Source organism: Callorhinus ursinus, unplaced genomic scaffold (genome assembly GCF_003265705.2).
Source record: "Callorhinus ursinus isolate GAN/ISIS: 27379988/994484 unplaced genomic scaffold, GSC_fseal_2.0 scaffold12, whole genome shotgun sequence".
Classification (NCBI taxonomy): domain Eukaryota; kingdom Metazoa; phylum Chordata; class Mammalia; order Carnivora; family Otariidae; genus Callorhinus; species Callorhinus ursinus.
In genome coordinates this window covers 41,580,905-41,596,426 of record NW_027397074.1, presented here as the reverse complement: position 1 = coordinate 41,596,426, position 15,522 = coordinate 41,580,905, and the positions used below count along the sequence as shown (strand labels likewise).

Here is a 15,522-nt window from a genome sequence, read left to right as displayed (position 1 = left end):
CCATACGAGCTTGTGAGTCTTTTCAAAAACAAAACCTCACCCTTGTCTTGCTGTCTAGATGGGAGAGGGCTTAATTAAAGTTCATGGAGGAATGAGGAGTGGAAAAAGAAATACGGTTTGCTAAGAAAATAAAAAAAGAACTAACTCAAGGTAGTGCATATGTAACATGTCCCATTTCTGATCTTGGCTCAGGCACAGAATTACAAGTGGGGTCATGAAAAATAGCTAAGTGCTGTCATTAGTAAATCCTGCCAAGAGGTCCAATAATACTCTCTGCTCCAAAGCCAAATGAACTGAATAACCCTATAGTGTACCAACACCACCATCCCCATTTCATAGATGAGGAGGTTGAGGCACAGAAGAGGTAACCTTGCCTCAGCTCCCGTAGCCACTTAGACAGTAGACTGGTCAGCCGTGTTGGTGTCAGAATCCCTGCTCCCAGGCATGGTGGCACTGGTCTCTCTTTAGGGACGTCCGAGAGAGCAGGCAGGAGGCAGGGCTGATCCTGACCATTCTCATTCTAAGAAGGTCCTGCTCTGCCTTTCCGTGCCCCACATGTCTCCAGATTCTGAAGTTGTGTCCGTCTTGCTGAATCACCCCACACTTAAATGCGTCTGTGATTATGTTAGCGCCTTTTTTTTTTTTTTAAGCCTTTATAACCAATTGCTGGAAAACAGCTTTAAATCTGGAAGCGCCGGCTTTAGGAGGACCCTGTTCGGTTTCCAACAGCGAGTGTAAGGCTGCCAGATCGCATTGTCTCCGCGTGTGAAGGGGTCAGGGTCAACCCCGTGTGCACCAGACAACAAGGCCTGTGCACCCGGCCGGAAGTTGTGTTCTTGTTGCCGGGGCAACCGTCATTGAATTTCCTGAATCCCACACAGTGCGATAGAACGTTGAATAACCACATTTATTTGCCTTCTAGGCCCTGTGGCATCTGCGGCTTAGCTCACAAAGCTCCTATTGACTGAAAGAGGGGTTTGTTGATCCAGAAGGCTGGGATGGGCACGTGAGGTGGCGAGAGCTCGAGGACTCCTGGGTCGGGCCGAGATCTCTCCCTGAGTTCTGCAGTCGCCACACAAACGGCCTGGCAGCGGCCGCCGCCCCTACGGCGGGGCCCTCCTGAGAAATCGAGCCTCCTCTCCACTGATGCTCTGACGGGAAAAGAGGGGCCGTGTGGGGAGTGGGGGAGTAAGGAAAAGGGGATGGAGCAGGAAGGAGGCGGAGGGGATGGGAAGTTAGGGGCAGGCGGTGGAAGAGGTTGCAAGGCCACGGGTGAGCTCGTCTGTTCCGTGGTCACGATGCACAGGAGGGGAGGTTGGGGGACGGGGCGGGACTCGCGGACGCCGGATGCGCAGGTGCAGGACACACATTCCCGCCATCGAGAGGCTGACCACCTAGTCAGGGCTCTAGATACTTAAACAGATCCTGTAAGGTCTACAAGCAAAAAACTGGGAGGGGGCAGGGTGTTAGAGGAAGGGTCCCTTAGCGTTGATGAGCAGCCTGGGCAAAGATCTGTGAGTTTGGCGGCATCTAAAATGGTCCTTAAAAGTTGAGTAGGATTTCGGTGGGTGGTGGGCTTCTGGAACTCTGTCAACAATGTAAGTGAAAACACAGGCGGGGGTGGGGGTGGGGGTGCGGTAAACGCCTCAAATGGATCCTGGGTAGCCCCTGAACTGGTCAGCCCCAGCCACCAGCTTCCCCCCAACCTCGTGGCTACCACTGAGTTAGCCAACAAATGGTGACGCGTCTGGGGCAGAGGAGGGAGGAAGGGAAGAGAAGCGGACTTCAGACATGGGCCACTGAGGCCCAGAGCCCTCCGTTCAGCCACCCTGTTGAGTCAGACTGCCGTGGACCACAGGCTTTTGCTGTCAGAACTGACGTCTGGGAGTGTCTTGGATTAGAAATAGTTTCTGAGCAAAGCTTTCTGACCTGTCATGGTGTGGGTGTGGAATGATTTCTTCCCTGCGGCTGGCTTTGCTTTGGTGTTTCCTTAAGGAGGGAGCAGCAGGGTCACCCCCACGGCCCCAGGCATGTCCTTTCAGATGCTCCAAATTATCCGTTTCATCTGCCCTGCTGAAGAAGGCATTTTAGAAATCTTGTCTTCCAAAATAACAAGGTGAAAAAGAAATGACTTATTTTTTTTTTCTATTTTTAAGCTTTTTAAAAGGAACGTTTCAAGCATTTATAGAAAGCAGAGAGCAGGGCCCATGAACCCTCAGGTTCCCATCCTCCAGCTCCAACCACTGTCGGAGCTGATCATCTCACTCCTCCCCAGGCCTGCTGGCCAGCACCTCCAAGGCCCGGCGCCCCATCCCCTGGATTATTCTGAAGCGAACACCAGACACCGTATCATTACATCAATAGATACTTCCATACTATCTCGATAAATAGCAGCTTCTTAAAATGTGTCATTCCAACGTTGTTATCAAGCCTGAAAGTAACAATTTCTTATAGGATCACATTTCTGGTCCGTGTTAAAATGCCCCCAGTTGACTCATAAGTTTTTGTTTACTAATATGCGGGACAAAGCCTTCACATTGCATTTGGGGGTTGTGCCCCTTTTAATCTGTCGCTTCCCTTTGCCTCTTTTCTTTTTGCAATTTGTTTGTTGAAGAAACTAGGTGCTTGGTGTTGTAGAGCTTGCCACATTCTAGATTTTTCTACTCTGAATGAAATAATAAATCTAGGCAATGATAATTGCAAAACCATTAGATGATAGGTCAACAGGAACTTCAAAATGGACATGACGATTGACGATACTTGACTCCACGGACCAATCCTAACATGTCAGAATAACCTGAGGTTCACATCACCTCCTGTGAGGAATGCTTACCACAAGATTCAACTGGAATCCCATCGAGCTGCCAGCTCTAACTACCAGTTTTTAGCAAATACAAAGGGACGGAAGAATATGGAAAACCACCTGACAGGCTTTTTTAAATTTCTATTTTGATGTAGCAAACACTTATTTTAAATTTACTTGATTACTCTGTTATTATCAGGCATTAGAGTGTGATACTTTCCCAAGGATTACTGAGGAGGAGGGTGTATTTATGCCTCACTACATAAACTCAGATTGCTATAATGTTTGTTCTTTTGCTGGCCTCTTGTACACTTGAATCTACTTGCTAGGGCCGCTGACTGCCTCTGGAGCTTCCTGCCCTCCTCCACCTGAGCCCCTCCCCACAAGGTTCTTTCCATTTCACTGTGCACGGAGAAACCAAATGCCAACTTTTTCAGAACTTCTAAAATAAAGGTTCTAAGTGAAAGCTAAATAAGGGCTCCTCTTAGTAAATGCACAAATAGTCGTGGCGAGATTTTAGTAATAACAATCATAAAGTTTTTCAGGGTTTTTTTTCTCCCTAATTCTTGATCGCAGTCTGGATAGCAGAAGCCTCTGGATAAATGATAGGTAACCAGTGTTGTATACTAATCCCATTGGATAGGAAGTTTGGTCACAACACCCAACAAGAAACCACAGTGTGCCTAGGAAAAATGGCAAAATTCCAAGTGGGAAAAACCCAGCACTGCACACATTCGTGAAAGTTTGATGGGAATGTCACCTGGATTAGGTCATTAAAGACGAGGAAATGTAACAGCCTTGCTGTTGATAATTCCCTTCTTCTCAAAACACCCTCTTCTTTTGGGTTCCATGACCTAACACTCTCCTAATTTTCTCCTACCTCTGGGGATTCTCCTCCGTCCTTTTCCTGGCTCATCTTCCATTTTACTGACTCTTAAGTATTGGAAAATTTCAAGGCTTGATCCACTGCCCTGTTCTTCCCATCCTACACCCTCTGTCTGTGAGCTCATCCATGCTTATGGTTTTAATTATTATCTATATGCTGATGACTCTTAAATCTACATCTCCAGCCTAGGCTTTTCCCAGAGCTCCCAGCCATAAATCCATTTGCCTATTCAACATCTTGACTTGGCCATCTCACAGCACTTCCAACTCCACATGGCTGAAAACTGAACTCAGACCTTCTCCCTGAAACCTGTTACCTCCCCCAACATCCCTGCTCTCATTAAACAGCACCGCCATCCAAAGATGAGCAAGCAGGCACTTGGTAGCCATCCTCGACACCCCCCATCTCCCTCATTGCCATATCCTCAGCATCAGTAAGGGTTGTGGACCCTCATTTCCAAATCTGTTCATGCCTCTCTATCTTCACGCTGCCACCGTGGTCCAATTTCTCACACTTCCACACCTAGATTACCTCCAGACTCTTCTATTCTCACCATGTCTGCTCTGTGTCCAATCCATTCCGTAGCCACTGTTCTTGGAAATTGTACAAAATGTGCTGTTTACAAGTATCTCATCTTCCCACTGCCTTTAGGAGAGAGACTAAAATCCTTATCATAACGAAGAAGGCCCTATGTCACCTGGCACCTGCCTCCTTCACCTTCATTTCCTCATTTTGTGACCCGCTTCCCTGTTTTCTGGAATCTGGTCATCCTGGTTCGTAGGAGTTGGGGCCTCAGGACCTTTGCACATGTAGTTGCCTCTGGTACGACTGCTTTCTTCTCTTTTCCTTCTTTACCTAGTTAACCCCTATGTGTCTTTCTGAATTCAGTTCTTTTAGAAAGTCTCTACTGCCTGCTGGTTTGTCTCCCTAATGCCATGTTCACAGTCCTTGTTCTTTATGATGGAAACAACTTCACAACTAAAGGAATTGAGGCCCAGAAATGTTATGCAACTTGCTTAGGGATCATATATCCAGGCAGTGGCTGTGCTAAAACACACACTGGAATAATCTCACTTTAATAGCAGCTGGATCTGTTGTCAAGTATTAGAGTTCTGTGTCAAGTTTCAGCCTCTACATGATGTGTAGAAGCTGGAATGAGTTGACAGAAAAGGAATCAGCTAATTAAAGGGGAGGCAAGTAGGACCTCTGAAGAGAAGTTAAAGGAGAGAGGGACTGTTTAGTCTACCATAATGTAGAGACAGGGGAAGAAAAGGAGATTTAAAATTTCTCAAGTTTGGGAAGATAGAGATGGCAACAAAAATATTTGAATGACCAGGGAACAAGAGATTATATGAGGTTGCACACCTCTGTAGGGACAGGAAGATTTAGCCAGAAAGGGCTTGGTTTGACAAAAGAAAAGGTGATCAGAGATTTGAACAAGACACAGAGTTAGCTCCTGAATGTCTTTTGGTGGAAATGGTGAAAAGCAGGATCAATAAACGTCTAACTTACCTGGTGGTTTCAGTGTTGACCTACCTTGGGCAGGAAGCTGGGCCGGCTGACCTCTTGAGGTTGTTTGGAATGAATGAAGGAAAGGATGAATGTGAAAGTGAGCCCTGCCATCGGTCACGGGCTAGATCATGCTCCCACCCTGCCTTGTGTGGAAAAAGAAATACGGAGTGGCATGCGTCCCCAAGGGCTCCTCAGCTGATCACACTCAGTTGGCCTTATCTGGCTCCCAGGTGTTTCCATTTATGTCTGATAAACTGTCAGCCGAGAGCCAGCTTTGTGTTGGGAGGTGGGGGGAATGAGCGGAGGGGAGGCTAATACCCCAGATGTTTTCCGAGAAGATGGGAGAACGTTATTCTTCGGTACTAATGCATTTCGTCATCCCCTCCGCGTGCAGATGTTAAATTTGGGAACACTTCCAGGTTCCTTTTTCTCTCTTAAAATAAAATTAGTTGTGTATTGAAAACACTCAGGACCCAGTCATCCCCAGGGATGTCTCTCTTTTACATATGGATAAAGCTTTGGGACTATAAGAGGATTCTAAGTTTTACTGGCTGTTTTTCTTCCAGTCTAACGAAAACCTGTGGCCTACCTCCTTTGGAAAACAGGGAAAATGGTAATAATCAGAGGTTCCACTTACTGAATGCCTACTGTGTGCCAGATAAAACCAAATCCCATGGCAATAGTGCCAGGGTGCATTAAAATCCATTTTACAGATGATTAAGTTGCTCCCAAATTGTGTTGTTTCTCCACGTTCACAAAACTACTAAGTAGCAGAACCTGTTTAAAACCAGGACTGTGTTACTTCAAATAATAATGGCAACCTTTTTAGAGCTTTCTTATGGGCCACTCATTAAATCCTATGGAGTAGGTGTTATTAGGTCCATTTTGCAGGTGAGGAAATGAAGGCAGAGAGAAGTGCAGTGGTGGGCTCAAGCTCATGCACCTAGCAAGTGGCAGAACAGAGCACCAAAGGCAAACAACTTGGTTTTGGAACTTGTGTGCTTTTTTTGGGGGGGGGGATTTTATTTATTTATGAGAGGGTGGCGGTGGGGGGTGGTGGAGCAGAAAGAGAGGGACAAGCAGACTCCCTGCTGAGCGTGGAGAGCCCAACATGGGGCTTGATCTCACGACCCTGAGATCATGACCTGAGCCGAAACCAAGAATCAGTCGCTCAACTGACTGAGCCACCCAGGCGCCCCTGGAACTTGTGTTCTTAACCATGACCCTGTACTGATTTTCATCCTCTTTCTACACTCCATAGAGAGGCTTGGCTGGATGCAATTTTTGCACAAACTAGCTGATCTGAGCTTGTGATAGCTGGAGGTAGAAACTTCTCTCCCTGGTGTTGTCTTATCTTTTCATTGATTTTCTGCTGTTTGAGCAGTCTCCCCATCCTGGGAGAGCCTTCGCACACTAAGCCATTGGCTACAGGTGGCAAGGTGGTGGCTCCAGTTCAAGTCTCTTCCCCCGGAGTTGGATGTTCCAGAAAGGACACCGTGTTCCACAGAGCTGTCTCTCTGGCGCAGGCTTTGATCCAGGAAAGGGTGAGCCTCACTGCCGAGCTGAAACTGTCTCCCTGCTTTGTTTATGTGAGCGTCCTTCCAGGACTCTGTCTGCTTTTGGGGTGGAAGTGCCCTGCCAAAACCTCCGGCTCTCCACGCCGGCTGCGTAGCCAACATACCTCCCGCCTTTTTGATGAGTCCTCTGCCCTGGATAGACAGCGGTGTCTCAGAGCAGTTTGGAGACTACAAAAGTTTCCCTGGCAGGATGAATGATCTACTGCAACATGCTCTTGCCTTTTGGAGTTGCCCTCCAAGTCTTCCAGGCCCGATCCTGTAAATCATTTCATCTTGTACAAATACTGGGCTGTGAGCACAGATGATCTCAAAGGGGAGGATTATTTAAAACTCCATTTCAGAATCCATCCTCCTTTCGACAGATTAATGCAGCTTGAATATGTGAATAAAAATTTTCTCCTGTGCATGCTAATGTGCAGATAGCTCCAGGGCCTCTGAGAGGAAGTAGAATATGCTCCTCCTCCGGGAGGCTTCGGAAAAAGTGACTTGTCGGTGTATTGACAACTAATTTATCATTGGGAGCATCTGAGGTTCAACTCTGTGCAAAGTGCTCACAGGGTGGCTGGAGGTGATGGGCGGGATGATGTGGGGAAAACTGAAATGTTTTGAAAGAGATGTGTAAGACCGAAAAGGTCGTTTAGAATATCCTCTTGCTTTCTGTCATCCCAAGAAGATGGAAATCTATTGTGGTTTTCAAGGTAGATTCAAGTTCAATAACTCACAGAATTGGGAGAGTGTTTTGCATAACTCTCTGAAGTCTTCTGCATTGTAGTTTATCCTTACTTGCCCTCACTCCAACAACGAAAGAATTGGTGGAAGGCAGGCTGGGCCAGAGAAGGTCCAACAACCACAAGTTGGTGAACATTCCATCAGGGAGGAGGCTTCTTTAGCATCTCTGCTCTCTTTCACCTCATGACAAAACTGTTGCCCCACCCCCACCCCCATGCAGGGACCGTATGCATTCCTGAACATTCCCGAATCTTGAATGTTAGAAATTATCTTGCTGGTTTTTGGAGTGAAGGCAGAACTGCCTCCTCTCAACTCATTTGGAATGGAAGACCCAACTTGTTCTGAGGTGGAGTACATGCAATTCAGCATGAGGCCATGAGTTTAACAAAAATGTAACAAAACATTTCAGTTGAAACTCTTTTCCTTAGGATAGGAAACTCTTTCCATCAAGCTACGCCCCGGGAATGGAATTTTGGAAGTTGTTTAGCGGACTTAGAGATGAAAGCCTCTCGCAAGCTGATGTAAGCTGATGAGGGTGGGAGGGAGAAGGCAAAAGCTGACAGCCTCTGTGAAGCATCACCAAATGTTGTTTCATGTAAGTTGCGCAAAGTTTTCTCCTTTTCACAGATGAGGAAACAGAGACTTAGAGATGTGAGGAAATATTTCCAAGGTACAATTCATCTGTGGTTGAGCTTGTAAAGGAATCGTGGTTTTGAAACTCTGAATCTAGTGCCCCTTCAATTCCCCAGGCCGCCTCGCTTACTGCCTGGGAAATCGTGGCATATATATACCAAAGAAGATGCAGACAATCCTAGAGAGCATTATAAAATGGCTGACCATACTTGTTTCTCAGGAAAAATGGAAATTCAAAATTAAGGAGCAAGACTAGAGCAAAAGGTGAGAGTAGTAGGGAATTTCAGGGAAGGCCAGTTCTCTATAGTAACCAGGAACCCAAAAGCCATTCAAGGCAAGGAACCAGACTAATGCAACATAGCTTTGTTATAGATAATTCCATCAGTGCCATTACCACCAGGGTATTTTTTTAAAGGTGAGTTTAAAAACTCAATTTTGTTAAATATTAGGAGTTGGGTAGCCTCCCAAATGAGCTTTGAAATACTGCCCTAAGCAAGAAAAAAATGTTAGCCATCCTGAGAGAGTATTCTTAAAAAAAAATAATCTATATGTTTCTTATTTTTTTTTACTATGAACATTTTGAATTTTCCATTATGTGAAGGGTCTGAAGACTTTTGCCAAGAGCAATGAGATTTGTGGGAAGGAAAAAAAAAAAGCTCACAAAACACCCTTTTGTATATCAATTCCATTAATTCCTACGCAATCAGAACACCTATTCTTTTGCTCTGTGCCCCCAGAAAGCATGTGGACTGAGGATGCCCGTCCTGGATATGTCAAAATAGGACCCTTTCAAACAACTCCGACAATTTAAAAGTTTCTCCTTAAAACAGAAGCTTATTTTTTTTTTCTCTGAGATTTTCCTTAAAGAGGTTGAGCTTCTAACTCTACTCCCTCGACAACCACAACCCTGCATCTCAGGGGCATTTTCTTCACCATTTCACCCCAGTGGTGATATCATCCCTCTCTGTCTCAGGGAGAGGGAGGGGTTAATGGAAATAAAGGTCAGCCCTTCCCTATCTCCTTTGGGGCCATGTCATCTTAGTTTTGATCATTTCCCCCAAATTAAGATTTCTGCATAAACCCCCCATGTCTGAGTTTGGCTGGCAGTTTTATGGCTGACCAGATTTTGCACTGGCCAGGGTTCTGGTTGGCTGAATGTTTACACAGGCTGTTCATCAGATGCGGAGGGGGGAATGGATGTGGGGACTGTCTGTGAGCTGGAGTGGTCCTGTTTGCTGTCTTGTGCGCGGGCCTGCACTTTGTTACTACAAATTACATAATGACATGTTACATTTCAAAGTGTATTTTTACTTCAGGGAAAATTAAACCAATAAACAAACAACTCTGGTGGAAAAAAACAGAGAAAAAAATAAGATCCCTGGTTTCCAGATCTTCCTCTTCGAAAAGGCTCTTAATTAAATTGTAGCTATAAACAAATCTTTGTTTTATTGAAAAGAGAGCAGTTGCATATAAAAGCTATTTTTAAAAATTAGGATTCGAATGGCTGCTGGACTAGGGTCTGGCCCATGTTATGCATTTTATGATCTGTCCAAAATGAAAAGGCAAGTTTGTGTAGTGATGGTAGATTTTCAATTTTTGATTGTTAATCCCTCTCAAATGTTGCTCCTGCCCTGCTTGAAAGGAGTATGTAAACACAGGAATTAGCCTAGTTTTTCCAGGTACTGATTCAAGCAAAACTGCTTAGGGTAAGGATGAACTTGCCAACTCTGGATTTTTGGTCATGCAGAAAATCAGGTCTCTTCAGCATACTATCCATAGTTTAGCAACTTCGAAGCAGTTAAAAAACAAAATCAACCCCTCTAAATCAACTTCCAAACCTTTTGCTGCACACCTACAAATTTAATATTAATTTTTTTTCTGTAAGCTGTTGAAAATAAGTATAGGCTCAGGATCCAAGGTTATGATGATAACCATGGGCATATATGGTTCCATTACGCATGCACAGGTTTCCCACTACCTGAAAGTACGGCTTTCCTATGAAACCTTTCAGAAGCCGAAATGGTGAAAAGTCAAGAAGCAATTACCAGTAATTTAGATGGAAAATTTTTTGAGCATTCCCAGACCCAAAATATAACCTCTCTTAGGCTTTTCTGATACCATAGGACACATCTTGCTAATGGATACACAAAATAAATCGAGATAAAGCAGAGATGCTCACAGACAGTTCAAAGCTCTGGCAGCTGGATGCTGAGAGGCTGAGCGGAGTCCTGGGAAAGGAGCTTGGCGGGGCCACTCTCGCTGCTTGGGGGGTGCACGCTGCCTCTGTTAACGGCTCTCTGCAAACCAACACTGGGTGCTGTTTTCCTTTTCACATTTTGTTATATAAAAATGAAAATCCTCTTTGGATTTCTTTTGGTTAGCGAAAATAGGTACTAAGAGAGGTCTTTGGTAAAAGCGAAGCGGTGTGATGCAAACTGTCCAAAAGCAGGGGAGACCTTCATGTGCTGGCTCCAACTTTTTTTTTCAGCATAAACTATGTTATCACAAGAGAGTGTGTTCTGACTCTCTTTCCCCCCCCCCGGTTCTATGGAGTACTGAGAACAAGGACACTTCTTAAACTGTACTTTAAATGAGTGATTTCCCCAAATCAGTCTCTCCCATGTCTGCTGCTATAGGAACCGTCTGACCTGGGGCTCACTGGGCCTGTTGGGGTGCTCCGTGGCTCCCAGGAATTGCAGCAACCTGGTGACTGGCTATGCAAAGATTGTCCCTTCCGTATTTTCAACAGGTCCCATGACGCTTACATTTCTTAGGCAAAATTATGACATGATTTAGGATAACTTATCAGTGCAATCCACAACATGAGAAATCACAGGAGCAACTGAGAGAGACTGTCCACCTCTTCCTCTTCAGTGTCTTTATTTGTAAATTCAGGATGTTTAAGAAGAGACCTTTTCTCTTCAGATCTTAGAAACAAACAAATGGGGTTTTGGAACTCCCCGTTATTTTTTTCAGATTTCTCAATGACTGAAAAACTTAGCAAGAAGAAAGGAGAGCAAAAGAAAGGACAGATACATAGCGTAGGTGTTTTTTGGGCCAAAGAAAACCATTTTAGACAATGCTGTTTGCTAAGGATAGCCTTGCAAATGCATGGCACCCTATTTTCTTTTGTGGCAAGAAATATGCTTTCCTCTATCTCATCTTGGATCCTTGACAGTTCCATTTGAAAAATTTAATTAGATCCTTGCTTCTGAAGGTTCTCAGGTCCTGAACCAAACTAACCATCCACTGTTCAAGTGGTTTGTTTTTAACTTCAGGCATCTTAGTGCGAGGACTGCCATCTGAGGCATTCTGCTGGGGCTTGGCCTTGACTTTAGAAGGAGCAAAAATACCACCAGATTTTTCACCATTAACTGTCACCAAATGACAGCAGTTCAGAGTGAAGAGTCAGATATTAAACCAGGGCTTTCGTTCTATGAATGACTAATCCAGTAAGAAAGATTTTGAACCAAGTAGTAGTAGTCTTTCGATGGACCAATAAGCCACGGTAGGCCTGAGAACAGGTGGACGTCTTCATCTTGGTTTTTTGCTTAGCCAGCATTTGAAGTGATAGATGGGGGCAGGAGAGAGGGTCACATACATCATAACCTGTTGAATGAATGAATGAAAATGGGTAATGTAACAATAATAATAATGAGGCCTCCCCTCTCATTCTTTTTGATTGGATGTTCTCCGTTTACCCACGGCGACCACTTCTCTCTCCTGCCTTATTTGGCCTTCCATGTCCTGGTTTGGGTCAAGGCTCCAGGGGAAACCCAGCATCAGCACCGCAACTCCCCTGCACAAAGCCAGACGGGGGAAAGAGAGAGCCTTAAGGTAGAAGGAAGGATAAAAGGTCAATTCTCAGATGGCAGTTCAGATGTAGAAAACAGAATGAGAACGTGGTGGCAGCCATGCCCTTCTTTCTACCTCCAACTTTGAATTTAAGTCCCGAAGTGTGTCTGCTTCTGCGTCTATCAATATATCCGTCTCTCGATCACCTATCACCCAATCCATCCATCATCTACCTATCTATTGATCTGTATAATCTATCATCTATCTATCCATCAGCTATTACCTATTTTTCTATCTATTCCTTCCTTTCTCTCCCTTCCTTCCTCCTTTTTTTCCTTCCTTCCTTTTCAAAAATAAGACCAGTACTAATGTAGAAGTCTGAAATTAGACCTCATAAGCTCTACTCTTGTTTTAGAGGGGTGGAGCTTCTTTTTTTCCCCTTGTCTGGCTTTAACTCTCTTATTCTCTTTGATACTTGTCCTTATTGTGACATAAAAGAGAACCTCTTTGAAAATGTTTCTGTTTAATGGGGTTCAGGGAAATAAAAGTCTACCTTAAAAAAGATAAAATAAAGCTCTCTGATATGGACTTGGTAATTAATTTCCATGGAGGTCTATTTTCATATGCAGGCAAATCTGTTTAAATGCTGTTTTAAATTTTCAAATCATGTGCACATATATAAAACTCATTTCTGTGTTTTTAAATGCTGTTTGCAATTTTATAGTGCACACACACACAGAGCTTCACATGCATTATGATAGCATGCAACCTGAAAAGTAAAAGTTTACTTGAAAGCTGAACTGGCTTTGCAATGCAGCAACAGACTAATCAAGTAACATTTTGTATAATGTATATGCCTCTGAGTACGGCATGCAAATGTGCTATTTAGAATATTTTCCTGATTGAATGAACAAGCCCACAGGTTCACCGTTTTATGTTTGTTCTCTTAAAAACATGAAACTCATTTTGAAAATGCTGGCTTAAATGGGCATTATTAAGTCTTTATCAGTTCTGAGCATTTCAGCCCTTTTGCATCCAGAAATTTCTCAATCTGACAGAATAAGAAATGCATTTACATGGCCTAAGCTCTTAAATTGTCCCTTTCAATTAATGCCCCATCATGGAGCAATCTGGAAACCATTACTCAGTAACTCTTCATTATAATTGCTTGCAGCTGAGTATCCAGCCCTTGGTAATATAAGAATAAAAGAAAACTCAGTTAGTAACAAGTGCAATTGATTCCATTCAGAATTCCCCTGGTGCTTTGCCATGTTTGGCCTGCTTGAGAGGAAACACGAGGGTTTTGGGGTTTTTTTTTTTCCCCCTTTTGGGGCCAGGAAATGAATTGGCAGACATAAGATGGTTTGTGTGGTGCTTGCCTTCATTTTTCAGCTGGTCCTAGTTAAAAATGAGACGATGGGGCTCCTGCTTTCTCCCCCACTGGCTATGTTTTTTGTTTTGTTTTGTTTTTTGGGTTGTTGTTGTTGTTGTTGTTTTAGAGGGCTTTTCTGGTAATAGATAAGACTACAAAACTTCAATTTGCTGCAAAGTAACAGCATCCAGAAACTGTCACCCTCCATGGCCACAGCTGATCCTGGGACTTACTTCTGCAAAGGAGGGGGTTTTAGAATTTGATTCACTCCCACCTTGATCCTGTCTTTATGAGAGCAAAGTCCCTGGTGAATTTTGTACAGGTGGAGAGTGTTTATGTGTTTGGAGGCTATCAATCACCAACTCCAGAGATGTAAAGATCTAAAATTATGATAGATGAAAATGTGAAAATGTGACGTGGTACCCTCCTCCCCCCCCAAACTCCCATCCCCTGTGTAAGTCAGGAACTTGGCTTCTAAAAATAATGAAAGGGAATATTCTTATACACTCATTCCCTTCAGAGACCATGCAGCTCAGCGCTGACTCCACACTCTGGCGTCCGGCTCTGCATCCGCCTGGACTTGGAGCACCAGGGACCATGGAGACAGTCAGTTCGTCATATCCTGCCCGCCTTCTCCTCTGCAGATGACGGGGCCAGGTGACGAACAAGCTCTACTTCATGAATTTAAAATATGCAAATTATAAAATACATTTTATTATAAAAAATTGATGCTCAGCATAGAAAAGTAGAACCGAATAAAACTCAAACTGCTCTTAATTAATTTCCATTATTTTCATAATAATAGGGGGAAAAAAGCTCTCTATGAAGTTAAATAGCATTTCATTTTGATTGGCTATAGAAAGAAGACTAAAACCTTCCGTGACTAAGGAAAATTGCTATAAATATTTTAGTGTATTTCTCATATTTTTTTCTATGCATCTATTTTTTTAAGGGGAGGTTGGTTTTTTACATTGGCGTAATTATTCTGTACTTTCTACTCCATTGTAAACTTAAAAAAATTGTTATTGTTATTACTAATTATGTATTTGGAAAGCCCATACGGGGTTTTTACACTAGAGAGAAGCACTTACATAATGATCTCAAGCAAGAACAATAGAAGGAGTGGAATCCTCCTTGACCTTTAGAGAATCCAGGATCTCAAAGGCACAGAACCAGGAATGCGAACTTTCCCAGACTCACAAGCTCTATAGTGATTACAAGAGACTACAAACAAGCCTGAAGGGAGAACATTTTTTCCATTGAGAATTAAATAAAAATGAATACTCAAAGGCAGGTTTCATGAGGGCAGGGAGAATTGGATTGTTTTGTGTGTACCTGATTTCATATTTCCCTGAGATATAAAACAATCAACTATCTTGAATTTATGATGCTTAAAAATCATCAATTTCTCTGGTAGTATTTAACATTTTTTTTCCAGTTCCCTTTTCTTTAGGAAGAAATGTGGTCTATTAAAAACTGGATTCATTAAAATCTTTAATTAAGTAGTTAAAAAATATGTGATAATGAAGTCAGCTGCTGTCCAATGAACTTGTCCATGACTATGAATTCAGGCCAATTACTTATATTCATGGTTCCTGACCTAGGATGGTAGTGGTAGGGTGGAAGTAAAGTCCATTTCCAATGAGGAAGATGTAAGCAGTAGCTTAGGCTTCCATGTTTGAAATAATCCATCCCCAAAGTCCAACCTTTATATGCTGGGTCTGGCCCAGAGCTTCAGCCAGATTGGTGTAAGGTGACTCGCTTGTCTACCGCTTTTTCCCGTTGAAAGACTTATCCCTCTCTCATGGGAACTGGTCACGGATAGGTGCTGTTCCTTCATAAACCAGACAGGCTGTCTGCTCAATTCTCTGGGCTGTTTACAGGACTTTGGCTTTGTTTCAGGTTTTCATCACCTTTATTCAGATCCTCCTTCTCGTCCCTGCTAAGGTAGTATTTAAGCAATTCTCCCTTTTCCAATCAATCAACAGATCTTTCTTGAGTCTAATTGAGTGGAATACTCTACTCCTGCCCAAGGCTGCTGATTAGCAATGTTTGTGGCCTGGCTTCCCAAGACCAAAATCTTGGATGTCATCCACTCCCTCCAGCCCCTCTCCACCTTTTCTTAAATTGTGGTAAAATGCACATATTGTAAAATTGCCATTGTAATCATTTTTAAGTGTGCAGTTTAGTGACATTTAAGTACATTCACATTGCT

At 43.5% G+C, this 15,522-nt stretch overlaps 1 long non-coding RNA gene across 1 annotated transcript; it reads right to left on the bottom strand.

Annotated features, from left to right (window-relative positions):
- Window positions 1–926: 926 nt before the first annotated feature.
- LOC141373798 (uncharacterized) lies at window positions 927–5,314 on the bottom strand. The gene is made up of 3 exons (XR_012380122.1): window positions 5,202–5,314; window positions 1,930–2,073; window positions 927–1,151 (listed from the first exon to the last, which is right to left on the bottom strand). It is a non-coding gene; the product is annotated as an uncharacterized lncRNA (long non-coding RNA).
- Window positions 5,315–15,522: the final 10,208 nt, after the last annotated feature.